Below are 13,747 nucleotides of genomic sequence, written 5' to 3'. Positions count from 1 at the left end.
ACCTTATAATGTAATAACATAAAGCCGATTTGCCCGCACTTTCTAATGTTACTGCGGCACTGTGCGCAAAAAATTGCGCAATTCTGCGGCGTCTTTTGCAACAAAAGGAACAAGAAAAAGAATAAGTAGCTATGCAAACGCATTTTCGCATTTGCTGCTTTCAACGTACATATAAATATACAATGATATGCGCCGTAAAGTTTCATTATTGTTCAGCGTTTGAAAGGATGAAATTCCCGCTGGAAATTCCTTTAATTTTAATTAATCATCTCGTCTAAATGCATCGGCGCCATAAAGGGTATGCCGTTTCCGGGTGGAAAAAAATTAAATTTCACCAACTTTCCGTGCACGAGAGGCCGGCAAACTCTCCACTTTGGTTGAAAATAAAGGAAAAAAAAAAAAAAACACCCTTGTCCCCAATTTTCTTTTAAACGCGCGCAAAATAAAAATGTAAAATCGCTCGGTTAAACGCCTCGCACGCACACCCCAGTTTTTGTTTCCATAAATAAATACAGTGGAATTTCACAGAAACAAACGAAAAAAAAAAATTTCACCGCCTCGGGCTCGTTATTTTGCTGCCCTAAATATTATACAAATAATATCGTTGTACAGCTACAAACTTTTGTTTTTTTGTTCTTTAAACTTAACCACACTCTTAGAAAAACAAAGCTCTGTTTCACAATAAAAAAAAAAAATAATAAACTACCCAAGTCTTTTTTTTACAAGCAGAAGGTACCAAATAAAAAAAAAAAAAAAACACCCAATAATCTAATCATCTCCCGCGTATCTCTTGACGCGATATCGAGTAAAAGTACCTCTGCGGCTCTGGTAGGTATATACTTTTGCTTTCATTGCCGTGCAAAACCGTACGGGCGTTCTTCTCCATCAACAAGGGAGACGAGGACCCAAAGAAAAGATAACCCCACTGTACTCTCTCTTTCTGCTTCTGGCATCGACAATTTAATCGACGGCGACGACAAAGTGCATCCCATATACATATTCACCGTTTTGTCTTTCTTTTGCACTACTATGTATATACACACTAGCGATAAAATACAGCGCTCGAGTCTGGAAATTTCCAGGCCTGTCGTGGGAATACGTATACACGCGAGTGTGAACACACTACTAAGTACTACGGCACACGAATGCGCGCTCGTTTTTTCTAACTCCGAGGCTCGGAGACCCCGTTAATATTTATCATAATACACGCACAGCAGAGTCAAGAAGACTGCACGTGCTCGGACTACATAATACCCTTCTGTTCCTCATCCTCGATATCTTTTGGTCCCCTCCGCCCCTGTTTTACCCTAGACGAGATGAGAGTCGACAGTGCACCAGCCTGTGCGCGTGCATGGCATTACAATACAATATATGTGCGCGCGTTTGATTGCTCTCCATTATATAGCATCTCGGCGCGATCGATCTTCGAAGGCGAACGAATCAACTCGAAAGAAAACTTGAGGAGGCGAGAGTTGAGGATGAGCGCGGTGGTCGATTGCACTCCGCGCATAGATGTGTAGTTACGTACAGTATGCACGTATCGAGTTTTTTGCGCGACGTATAAGAACGTCGATTCTACTCTCGATGAAATTGCACACTGCATGTATATACATGCACGCGTGCGATTCGGCGTTTTGGTCTGTAATTCCGAGTGATTTCGCCGATTGAGCGATGCGACGCAGGTTTGTCATTATTTATTTTGCGCGAATATATCGAGGTTTCACCGGGGTGGATTTGCCCTAGTGATAATGCTCGCCTGACGCACATATTTTTCAAAGGGTATATAAGCATAAGTATGAATAAAAATTGCTTTTGCTTTCACGCATCGAGTTGTCGAGCATCGTGTATTGATTCAATACAGAGGGTGAGGACGAAGGGCTGCGCGAGCTCTGAAGTCTTCTGGAGACCTCTGAAGTCTTTGGAAGACTTAGAATGACTTATGAAGTCTTTTTTAATGACTTTAAGTTATATGCACTATAAAAGTCCCGGTAAAAAGTTTGAAGTCTTTGAAAGACTTAGAATGACTTATGGCGACTCGCTTTTTTTAGTGATTTTAAGCTACATGCAGTCTTGAAGTCCTGGTAAAAAGTCTGAAGTCTTTGAAAGACTTAGAATGACTTGTGGATACTTTTTTTAGTGATTTTAAGCTACATGCAGTCTTGAAGTCCTGGTAAAAAAATTTGAAGTCTTTGAAAGACTTAGAATGACTTGTGGAGACTTTTTTTTTAGTGATTTTAAGCTACATGAAGTCTTGAAGTCCTGGTAAAAAGTTTGAAGTCTTTTGGAGACTTTTGAAGTCTTTGAAAGACTTAGAATGACTCATGGAGACTTTTTTTAGTGATTTTAAGCTACATGCAGTCTTGAAGTTCTAGTAAAAAATCTGAAGCCTTTAGGAGACTTTTGAAGTCTTTGAAAGACTTAGAATGACTTATGGAGACTTTTTTAGTGATTTTAAGCTACATGCAGTCTTGAAGTTCTGGTAAAAAATCTGAAGCCTTTAGGAGACTTTTGAAGTCTTTGAAAGACTTAGAATGACTTATGGAGACTTTTTTTTGTGATTTTAAGCTACATGCAGTCTTGAAGTCCTGGTAAAAAGTCTGAAGTCTTTGAAAGACTTAGAATGACTTATGAAGACTTTTTTTGTGATTTTAAGCTACATGCAGTCTTGAAGTCCTGGTAAAAAGTCTGAAGTCTTTGAAAGACTTAGAATGACTTATGAAGACTTTTTTGTGATTTTAAGCTACATGCAGTCTTGAAGTCCTGGTAAAAAGTTTGAAGTCTTTTGGAGACTTTTGAAGTCTTTGAAAGACTTAGAATGACTTGTGGAGACTTTTTTTAGTGATTTTAAGCTACATGCAGTCTTGAAGTTCTGGTAAAAAATCTGAAGCCTTTAGGAGACTTTTGAAGTCTTTGAAAGACTTAGAATGACTTATGGAGACTTTTTTAATGACTTCGAGAGCACGCGGTACCATCGTACATCCAATCTGTCAATATTTAATGAATCACGTAGTATTCGGCCTGTGGTCGTTCGTATTTGCACACGTAAATGTATGTAAAAATTGTGGAAGTATAGGTACAACGGAGGGAGCTGTTGTTGTTAATAAGTGTACCCAAGCGCGGAAAAAAACATATCTAGCAATATTAGTAGGGCGCTAAAAATTGAGAAAATTACTAGGTTATAATAGACAACATTCATTTGACGTTTAGATACATTAAACTACACACATATATGTGTGTATATATATATATTACACGTGGTAAAATCAAGGTTGCAAGAGTCAGGGAAAAAGCTCTTTACACGGTTACGTACAATGTTTACTACAGTTTGACGTTCACTTGAAAGATAATAACTACTTAGATATCGCACAAAAAAATAATATCACCACACATGTCAAAGTATCCCACGTAGGAGAAGTATTGCGGAGTTTTTATAAAAAGGCCACACATAAGTGCGAAGATACTACATTGGGTGCCTTATAAGATCTTAACATGAAATTCGTACAAACTATTTCTGTGATTTTTCTATAGAGTCGTATCATAGAAAATTATTACGTATGTTTATTATGGTGTAGAAGAAATTTCTACATTTATAAATTTGTCGTAAGAGTCAAAAGTGTAGTTTTAACACAAATTTCAACAAGTGGCCTACATCAGTGGACTCACAAATCATGTTATGAGTTTGTCTTCTGATGATATGCACCTTTTCGAATCGAAGATCTATTTATAAATGTCAAATTTGAGTTGACGTGGGCAAAAAACCACTTTTTTCCCATCTATACTCTTTTCACAAGTTTATACACATGATATAACATGCCCTAATACTTATCGTGCTCAAAATATATTATGTTTCGCTCGAAAAACAGACGTGGTCACACTTTTAGCCCCGACGAACAACACAAGGCATTTCACAAAGATGTGTATTTAAGGACGTTGCCTAGTTATATGTATTTTTTGGTAGGTAATTACATTACCTATACCTTGAATACAATGTATGAGCATAGCAGTGTGTAATATTTTAAGTGATTTTAATGTTTAAATCTATAAAAAGTATTATAACATGGGTCAAAACTTTGCCTGAGTACTCCTTGAATAGTTTTTTGTTAGTCCTGTGAGTTTTGTTGACATGTCTTATTTTAATCATAGTTTTTAATGCTGATTCGTCAGCCGTCCCATAAGAGCCCGTGTTAAACACGATTTTTCATTGTACTATTTCTCAATATTTAATATTATAACACATATTGAAAAAAATATGAGCGGATTCAGAATCGTCTGAATATTACTATTTTTAATTTTGACACAATTCTGTTATTATTTTATGTGAGGAGGCAACGTCCTTAATGATCTTCGACACTTATCTCGTCCATTCGAGACACGATAAACCGGAAACCGTACCTACACACCGCAAGAACCCATGCGTCTTTTTGATGAGCGCGAGAGAGCCCGAACTCGTTCCGCATCACCCCGCATCAACCTCGCGCGGGAGAAGCGTGCAAGTATATAGATACAATGCACGTGTGCGCGCGAGGGCGTTCTTTTCATCAAACCGGCACACAAAGGCACCCGCGCGCCCAGAAAGTGAGGGATCTTTTACTGCCGAGGCACGAATGGTAACCATGTGCATGTGTACGTATATATTGCGTACAGTGGTGTCTAGAGGAAGACATTATATACATAGCGGTGGCTAACGAAAATTTACCGCTTTTTTAAGAGAGACAGAGAGACGAAAAAAAAAAAAAAAAGAAGAAGAAGAGCACCGGATAATGAAAAGAGGCCAACGACGTTGCTGCTACTGTACTACGCGTTAAAATAAAAAAAAAAGAAAAGAAAGAGAGACGGCATTTCAACGGGCGCTTAGAGCTGTTGCCTTTTTTTCCGCAAATTCAAGCATACGTGATGCGTCGTCGAGTAGACTCGCGCAAGGCCGTTCGCATACTGCACGTTCATATTTTTGCGTGTGTGTTGGCGTGCGGGTGAGTTCTAAGCATCCGCACCTTGATACAATGACAGTGTGTGTTTTTGCAAATACTATTCGTTTTCCGCTATGTTTTTTTTTTTTTTTTTTTTTTCTCAATGCGCAAAAATATACCGTCGACTTTTGCTGCGTGGTGGTGCGCTAGCAGCTGGAATAAACGCACGAGGCTCTTTCGCGTGATGGATGGCTCCCCCCCACCCCCTTTTCCTCGCTAAAACGATTTATGCTTCGCGGGAATGAGTTTAACCACTGATACCGGTGATAGGTGTATTGGGTTGAATGGTTATTTTTTTTTTATTTTTTTTTTGTAAAAATAACGGTGATGCATCTAAATTGAAGCGTCGATAAGATGTTGTGTACGCGAGTACGCTGCACACGTGTGTCTTTATTATTCAACACTGAGCATATGATTGCTGTTTTGTAATACAAAAACAAGGACGCCATTGAAACAACACGCATCGTGACTGTGCGAACCGCTGATCAGGTAAATATATTGTTGTGAGCAAAAATGTTCTTAACCACCGACTCTGTCTGGCTGTTTACAAACTCGTTAACAAGCACTACGTACGCGTGCTAATTCGCTGTTACAGCGATGTTTGGTAACATTTTGCAAAAGCTTGTTCGCTCGATCGATGTTTACGAGATACTTTAGCAAGATGTTTTACCACCTAGGGAATATTAAGGAATAAATTTTACCCTATATAAAATTCTCAAAAATTTCGGAAATGTTACCATCATTTGTTTCGTTTGAAAAAAAAATTTTTTTTCATTTGTTTGTTAAAAAAGTAGAATGGCTTTCATCTGAATTGCAGATTTTTTTAAGCATCGATTTTTAATGATATCCGTGAGTAACAAAACGATTGAAGAAGTATCGAATTTTATTTCGTTAAATTTTTTACTAGCAATTTTTAGTGCAACAGCAAGTTATTACGGTTTCATTGATAGGACGCTAAATTAACTAGAGAGGAATATGGGATGGCATAATCCAAATCCTTAAAGGCAAATAGTAGCACAACGTGTGATTGATAATTTTATTTTCGTCGACGGATACGATTTCACAGAATTTTTTATCAGTGAAAAATTAATATTAATCGTCAGAGTGTTTTTCAACTTATGTGAAGAAAAAGCACGATAAAACGGTAACGTGTCTTAAGACAAACCGAGGCCGATCTCTGTGTACGTTATCTGCTATAGTAAGCGGTATTAATATTGCCGACGAACGAAGATTGAGATCAGTACTGCTGCAACACGATTTATGGTAACATCTATTTTTCGAGCAAAAATAACAAGTAGCTAGAGATAGAAATATGGATGAAAAAATAATTCTCTGTGTCTCTGAGACTATGAGGCATAATTCCAAGAAGAACATCTGTACCTTGTTGTTTCCGCGTAAAAAATAAAACAAATACTTGTCAGCTACAAAATGCGTCCCCTACAATTTTAACCACGTGCAAATTGCACGATAGTCCGGAAATCGACAGTTTAGTGTACTCCGATCGAGCGACAGTTACACACAAAAGTTCACAATGTACTTGTAAACAACGGCTTAAAACGGCTATCCGCGAGTGTTCATTTGCATGAGCGCGAGCAGCGCCGTGACATTAAAGACCACAATTTACGTCACGACGCTTATTCCGTCCTTTTTTTTCTATTTTTTTTTTTTTTTTCTACGAGCCACCGCGGTGCGTTTCGTGCTCGTTAGCGCTGTAATTTTGATTTCGACGCGAGACACGAACAACTTTTCGTTCGCGGCACCCCGAGTTCTTTGACCCGGAAGTGGATGACTTCCAAACACACTGTCACACGATCGTTATTTTTTTTTTTGTTTTCCATCACAAACGAATAAGCGTAATTTTCTTCCGAAACGGAAAATTCGATGCAACGAGGAAAACAGCTCGAGAACATGTAGGACGAGCGTAAAAACGCTCCAATGCATCGACGTATAGAAAGAAAAAATTCTCACTTTTTAAAATAATTCCCTTGCCCCCTTCAATGGTGACGTCGAGCGAAAAAAAACTTCCGAAAAACCGTGGATGTGGAAGCGCGAGAGGAGGTCAAATATTAGTTCCCAAACTCGTTCCTCGTCATTACGGAGCTCATTTGAGTTTGTGTTTGCTTATAATTAGGCAGCGGGGGAAAACAAAGTATCCTAGTGGATCACCCACATTGGGAAGGAAAAAACGTCACAATCGCCGACCCGGGCAATGTATACCGAGTTTCAATGGAGAAATAGGTGGGCGCCATCGCAACAAAAAACCGGTACATTATTCCTTCTACTTGCTATGCGAGCCACGCTACTCTTTTTTTTTCCGTTCATTGTTCGCGGGGCACGCGGGAGCAATTACCGTGAACTTCGAGAGAGCGGGTTTGTGCGCGGCGTCATAAATGTATGATCAACCGATTTCTCGATTGTACCTATACCTGCAGCTGCGGAGCATAAGTGAATTGGGTTCAATTAAATTTATCGAAATTATACAAGCTAACGACTCGGAGCGCGATTGTGATGTAAAGCTTGGCTTGTTACCGGGTACAATTTTTTACATTCCTCAATCATGACAATTTGTATGGTATAGTGCAGTGACAAAACGATAAATGAATTATCTTGGTAAAAATAAATAAATACGATAACTTGACTGCGTTTGTTCAGTATTTAGCACTCGAAGGTGAAAAACAATGTCAACAACTGCGTAATTTTATAACACATATCGACCAATCACACCAATAACGATTTCCAGATCCATTCTCAGTTCAGGACAAGTGCAGGCATCGCGGAAGCGAAAAATCCGGAAAAATCTTTGTAATAAGAAGTTTTGGTCCAAAAAAAGATAAAACTAATTATTTTCTCTTAAAAATAATTAACGATTGTATCAAAATTACACGGCATTTTCGTTTAGTGTATCTATACGGTGCGCAACGAGTTTTCATCGAAGAACAAAAATAAGCAACGACGAAAGGTTAAAAGCGAGCATAATATACACACCAACTGACGCAATACAAAAATATTTTACGTATACAGGTAAGTGTAGAAAGAAGAGTCGCGCCTGTCCGTGTAAAATATATCATCAAGGTGTACCTACTATACGTATGTATCAAGCCACATGTGTGCACGTTATAGGTGTACATCGTCATGAGAAAAATAAGAGGCTTTCGTTTTGGCGTTTTACATATAATATTATACACACGCACGTCGTTGTAAGATAAAGTGAAAAGAGCAGGCAAGGGGGCAAAGAGAGAGAGAGGTTGTTCCCCTTCCTTCTTCTTCTTTTGCTCCTCTTCAAACTACTCCGCTTCGATGTATAAATAAATACCACTGTTTCTACCGATGATGATAATATGCAGCGTGAGCGGTGTCAAACGCATCTATACACGTATGAGTGTTACAAGAGTACAGAGGAACTTGGTTGATGGTGCAGGGTGACGATAGCATCGTATATGTATAGAGGAGGGGAGAAGAGAGCACCAGCGGAAAGAGCCCATCATGATCGTCATCTTGAAAAGCTCGGCTTCCTGCGCAAATGTATTGCGAACGAGTGGGGAGATGATTGTTCTCGTTGAACTTTATGATTGCGAGCTGTAAGTATATATTATATGCTAATGGCCGAAATGACGATTTCACGAGATCTTCCGCTAACGGGGAGTTTGAACACCCCGACATACTATACTGTGCGACAGGAATGCTTGTACGGGGATGACGGTGTATTCCGTTTAGGTGAACCGATTTTACTTTGCAGGTTTTGTAATGGATTTTTTTTTTTTTCTTCTTATGCTGTTTCAAATTTTTACGAGCATGTTCTTCCAGTTTTCATCATTATTGCCACTAAATTTACGTGCTAAATTTTTGAGGTGCTACATTGGTCTCGATTATAAAACAATCCATTCAAGCTTAACCAAATTAAATGCTTTAGAACAACATCTTTTTATTGATGACCAAAAAAAAAAAAAATAATCTCATGAGAATGCAAGCTTTAGATTGTAATCTACAATCCATTGGGAGAAAAGGGATCTGTGAACCTTAATTAATAATATATAAATTTAAAACAAATATATTTTCAAGAGACATATTTTAGCAGTAAACGACGAAGTTACTTTAATTCTTCTGTATAACTTTGTAAGTATGTAAATTGAATACCTGTAGTTTAAATTTAAACGCTTGTAATATAATACATGCCCTTGTACCTTTATATATATTTACGCTAATTTTACTTATTCCTCCGAATTCCAGTGGATACATTTATTGAAATAAACGTAAAGTTCTTCTAATGAATGAAAATTTTCAATAAATAGTAACTTTCGTTACCTTGCATATAACTTATCCGAAACATAAGAACCTTCTTTTTTCTTAAATAATTGCGCAACTTTGGCCCTCCAGTGGCAAAGAAAACCGTGACTATAAACATTCGTTCTGTTTTCAAAGAAACTCATAAAAACCCATCGAAAATTTAAATGTGAAAAGTAGACAAAGGTATGGACCCGATTCCACCGGATATGGTCCGGAAATGCCCGTAGCTCTTTTCACTTTTTTTCCTCTTGGCTGATGCAACAATCGACCTCAGTGTGTTTGCTCCACTTTTGAAACTCTTTTATTTCCTTTTTTTTTTTTCTTTTTTTCAGCAAGATCAAATAGAAAAAAAAGCATGTATACGCATACCGGTGAAAGTTGAGGTCGAGATGCTGCGATGATAATGGCTCGGGCACTCGACCTTTTTTTTTTCTTCCAAATTGTACTTTAGTTCGAAGCAAGATAAAAAAAAGTTTTTACCAACGCGGCCTAGTATTTTCCATCTGAAAAAAATTGCCCATAACAATACAGAAATTTTATTACAAAGCAACAATCTAGTTGGCGATGTTTGCTAGAACATACTGATAAAAGTTATGGATGTTCTTTATCAGGTGTCGATGATAATAATGATTGACTCGGGCTCTTGTGTACATCGGCTCCGGTTTTAGCTGATGATGAATTATCATTGTGCGGCTGACTACCTTGGCAAGTACACTCATGTGATGCAGAAGGTATAAAACCACCTGTCAAGCTTTCTCGGACTATGGGCTCCTTTGCGATTTATTGCCATATTATAACATTTATTTGTTACTTTTTTGCTACTGGGCATTAAAAAAAGTAGTAATCGAAAAAGTACCGATTATATATTATATTACACTATTGGGACGACGCAGCAATTTTGTTCGAAATGGTATGGATAAGCCATACAAAAATTTCCCTTATCCTCACGAACGGCAAAATCTGGGAGGAAAAATTGTAGAATTTTTTTCACAGTGAGAAAAATGAAAACGCTTGTTATTCCGACGGTAAACGTGCACCACATATAGAGCTAAATGTATACTTTTGTGTCCGTGTGCGTGTCTTTGTCGTCAGATAACAGAAAAAGCTTTCCCTCGTAATCTATTATTTACGGGCTCGTTTCCCTGAAAACTCCAAGGGTGTGATCCCTGCTTATCCTGTAAATGTAAAATTTCCGTTGAGCGCGCATACACAAACACACACACACACACACACTATTATCCCATGATCCGCCAATGCTGCAAAGTTACAACATAAAAAAAAAAAAAAAAATTCCATCGGGTAGATCGTCTTTGTGGCATCTGAACGTGGATTACATTATTTATTTAAAATATCTACATATCAGGCAAAAAAAAACCTACATTTATTTTCATGGTAACCAAAAGGAAGTGAAATATGAGTCATAGTTATCCAACTACGTAAGTGTTGTTTGTGATGGTTTTTCAAGGATAGCTGTTTCAAAAAATTTTAGAGTATCTTTATGGCTGTTGTGCTCAAATAAATAGCTATTTCAAGCCTTTCAAATGGCATAATACATTATTTCACTTGCGTTGAAGCAACGAGAAATTCAAGTGCAGCTGCGCACTGTTCTAAAATTTATTTCAAATGCGAGGACTTTACCACCAGAGGCAATAAAACCAATAAATTTTTATGGTTTACGGAGGCTACAGTCCCAACCTTATGAAAAAGAGTATGTTACATAATATGAGGTATGACCCGCAAACCTCAACTTAAGTTATCTTTCTATAGTTAATATTTTCTTTTAGAATTTTTTTCAGACAAAAATCATGAAAAACTTTTAACCTTCGAACTTTACTTCCTTTTTTTCACAATGCAACTAAGGCTGTCAACTTCAAAAAACTTTTTTTTTTAATATTTACCACGACATATTACACGAATCTCAAGCGCAATTCTTTGGTTATCACTTGGATCAGTGGCTATACTTACTGGTTTTTTTTATGTGAGCGTTTTGAATTATAAAATGCGGTACTTGTAAAATTATTTTCAATCGATTACAAATAGTCCTGTTTGAACAATAACACGAAAACGCGTCGATGGTCGAGGAAAGCTCTTACGAACATATACAAGGTAAAATACTACGTTTTGTTAATTTGTCTTAAAAAAAAAAAAAAAAAATTCACCGTCGATAACCGACTATTATGACAGCGCGGCAGTAAGTACGTAATTACGTACACATGCTCGTTAACATTAGTCGACAGAGTATACATGGGTACGGAGACTGTAACTACGAGATAGGCGTTTAAATCGACAATGCGATCATATTACCGTTGTCTCGGCTGACTTTCTTAAGGTTAAACACGCACAACCGAAGCTCTCGAGTGTCAAGAGCAATTACTTATACACGTGGTAAATAGCCTCGCGTCCCCCCGTACGTTTCTCGCTTTTACTCATTTTCCAAGGAAGCTACACGCTGAGCGCAAGGAAGCTACAAAACTGACTCAGCATTAGACGCGCGATGCCGCTGCGATCGTTGAAATTTGCGCTGATGCACGGCTTGCAATTTTAGATATGGTTATCGCAGCTAGCACTCAACAAGATTTTTGTTTCAAGTACCGTTACATATTTTTCTGATGTTTTTTTTCTTAACGCGAAATCCCTTGTTTAAACAGCAATAAATAAAAAAAATTGGTAATTCTTCTAGCTCTATAAGGCATTGTTTTTGTAAAAAAATTGAGCCCACCTTTGCAGATGCTGAAGTTGAAATGTTTCATGCTCAGATAAGAAAAATTTTATTTTCAAAACTTTACCAGAATTTTTCCATTATTATACAACAATGAGATACAGTTGTACAAAAATGTGTGACTAAAATTAGTTTTACAAATTTTGTAGGCAGTTGTACTGAAAGTTTTAAAGTTTATAAGCATTCATGATAAAGATGTAAATCAAGTAGGAAGTATTCAATGTTTGCATTTTTCCGAGTATACATGTTGTACGCAAAGACCGTTGTTACCACGTGTAAAATATCAATAATTGAACTAAGTATATTTTACCGTGATATTTTGTAAATTACCTATAAAACCAGAATAACTAATCTTAAAAACTTTTTCATTTTTAGAGCACGCGTATGTTACTAACGAAATATTACCATTCATCAGTACGGTCTGATGATTCTGTTGAAAATTAAATATTTAACGTACTGCAAAATAAAAAAAATTTTGATCATATTTAATAATTTTCAAAGACTTTACACTCCATCAATTATTAAAACGATTTCCTGCAATTATTATGAACAATTCATCAAATATTCAATATTCGCCGAAGCTACTTAGCAACAGAAACGATAATAATGGTTCATCGTAATACACGTTGGAGCTCAAAACTACGTCAATAGCGACGCGGCGCTTTATTTTTAAACTCGACCTGAATTAAGAGCGCAACAATTAATGCAAAAATGGCTCGTCGTTCATATAACTATTTATATATTATTATATTACGTGGACGAATACACGACACTAAAACGAGAATGACCTATCACTCCTAGTAATTTTTAATTAAGAGAAAATATTGATTGAATGCATTTTTAATAATATCACGCGCGCTGGTACAACACATCCGTGTAGTTAATTTTTGAATGTTCACTATTCAATCATGTGCTAAAATAAAGAAAATCGTACTGTTTGGAGCACAATGTATTACGTATATTAAGTAGTTAAGTTGTCACGCTAGCATAGGTATTGTCACTAAGAAGAAGCAGGGAACAATATTTATTATTCGGCGCAGCAAAGGGATTTATCAAGTTTTGCGGGATAAAAAAGGTCAACTCGGTTCATCGGGGGAAAAAAGGCCAGGAGAACTTGGCTCAAAAATAAAATCATTATTATTTATATCTGGATTATAGAGAAAATTTGCGAAAGCCAAAACGGAGACTCTGCACGGGGATGGTATATATATATATATATATATATATATTTTTTTTTTTTTTTGCTGATCTTTGGTTTATTTTAGCTAACTTTGCTCTACTTACCCAGACTTATAGGTAAAGATACTTTATGAAATACGCGACACGAAAAATTTGCACAATTTATAATGACGTTATGAACACTTCGCAACGTTGAAAATGTGTCGTACTTTTTTTTTTTTTTTTTGCATAATTTTCGTTTAATATTGCATCATAAGTATATCGGGGGAAAAAACTTAAAACATAAAAAAACAATGCGTAACAAATTTTGAAAAAACTTTCATTTTCTAAACCTACGAAACAAACTGCATCCAAAAAATAACACAGATGCACCTATATAATATATACTGTTGCTTCCTACCAAACAATAACGCAATGTTGTACACAATACGCGTCGAGTCGGATTGGATTCAAACGACCCACGACACATGCTTGTGATTCCCGAAAAAAAAAAAAAAAACTTTTCTTTTTCCCCTACACCCGTTTACATCTATACACCAGAGCACTTAGCGGCTGTATACATATACTTACTTCCGGGAAGTTCAATAGACGGGACGGG

The 13,747-nt window shown here is 36.9% G+C and overlaps 1 protein-coding gene across 3 annotated transcripts in view; it reads right to left on the bottom strand.

The window, feature by feature from the left end:
• The window catches only part of LOC106642090 (sortilin-related receptor), a 55,437-nt gene that overhangs the window by 23,084 nt on the left and 18,606 nt on the right, over window positions 1-13,747 (bottom strand). The gene's annotated exons all lie outside the window — the stretch shown is intronic.

Source organism: Copidosoma floridanum, unplaced genomic scaffold, assembly GCF_036245765.1.
Source record: "Copidosoma floridanum isolate Cflo_tuat_1 unplaced genomic scaffold, Cflo_Japanese_pri ptg000032l, whole genome shotgun sequence".
Classification (NCBI taxonomy): Eukaryota; Metazoa; Arthropoda; class Insecta; order Hymenoptera; family Encyrtidae; genus Copidosoma; species Copidosoma floridanum.
This window is presented reverse-complemented; position numbering and strand designations above follow the sequence as displayed.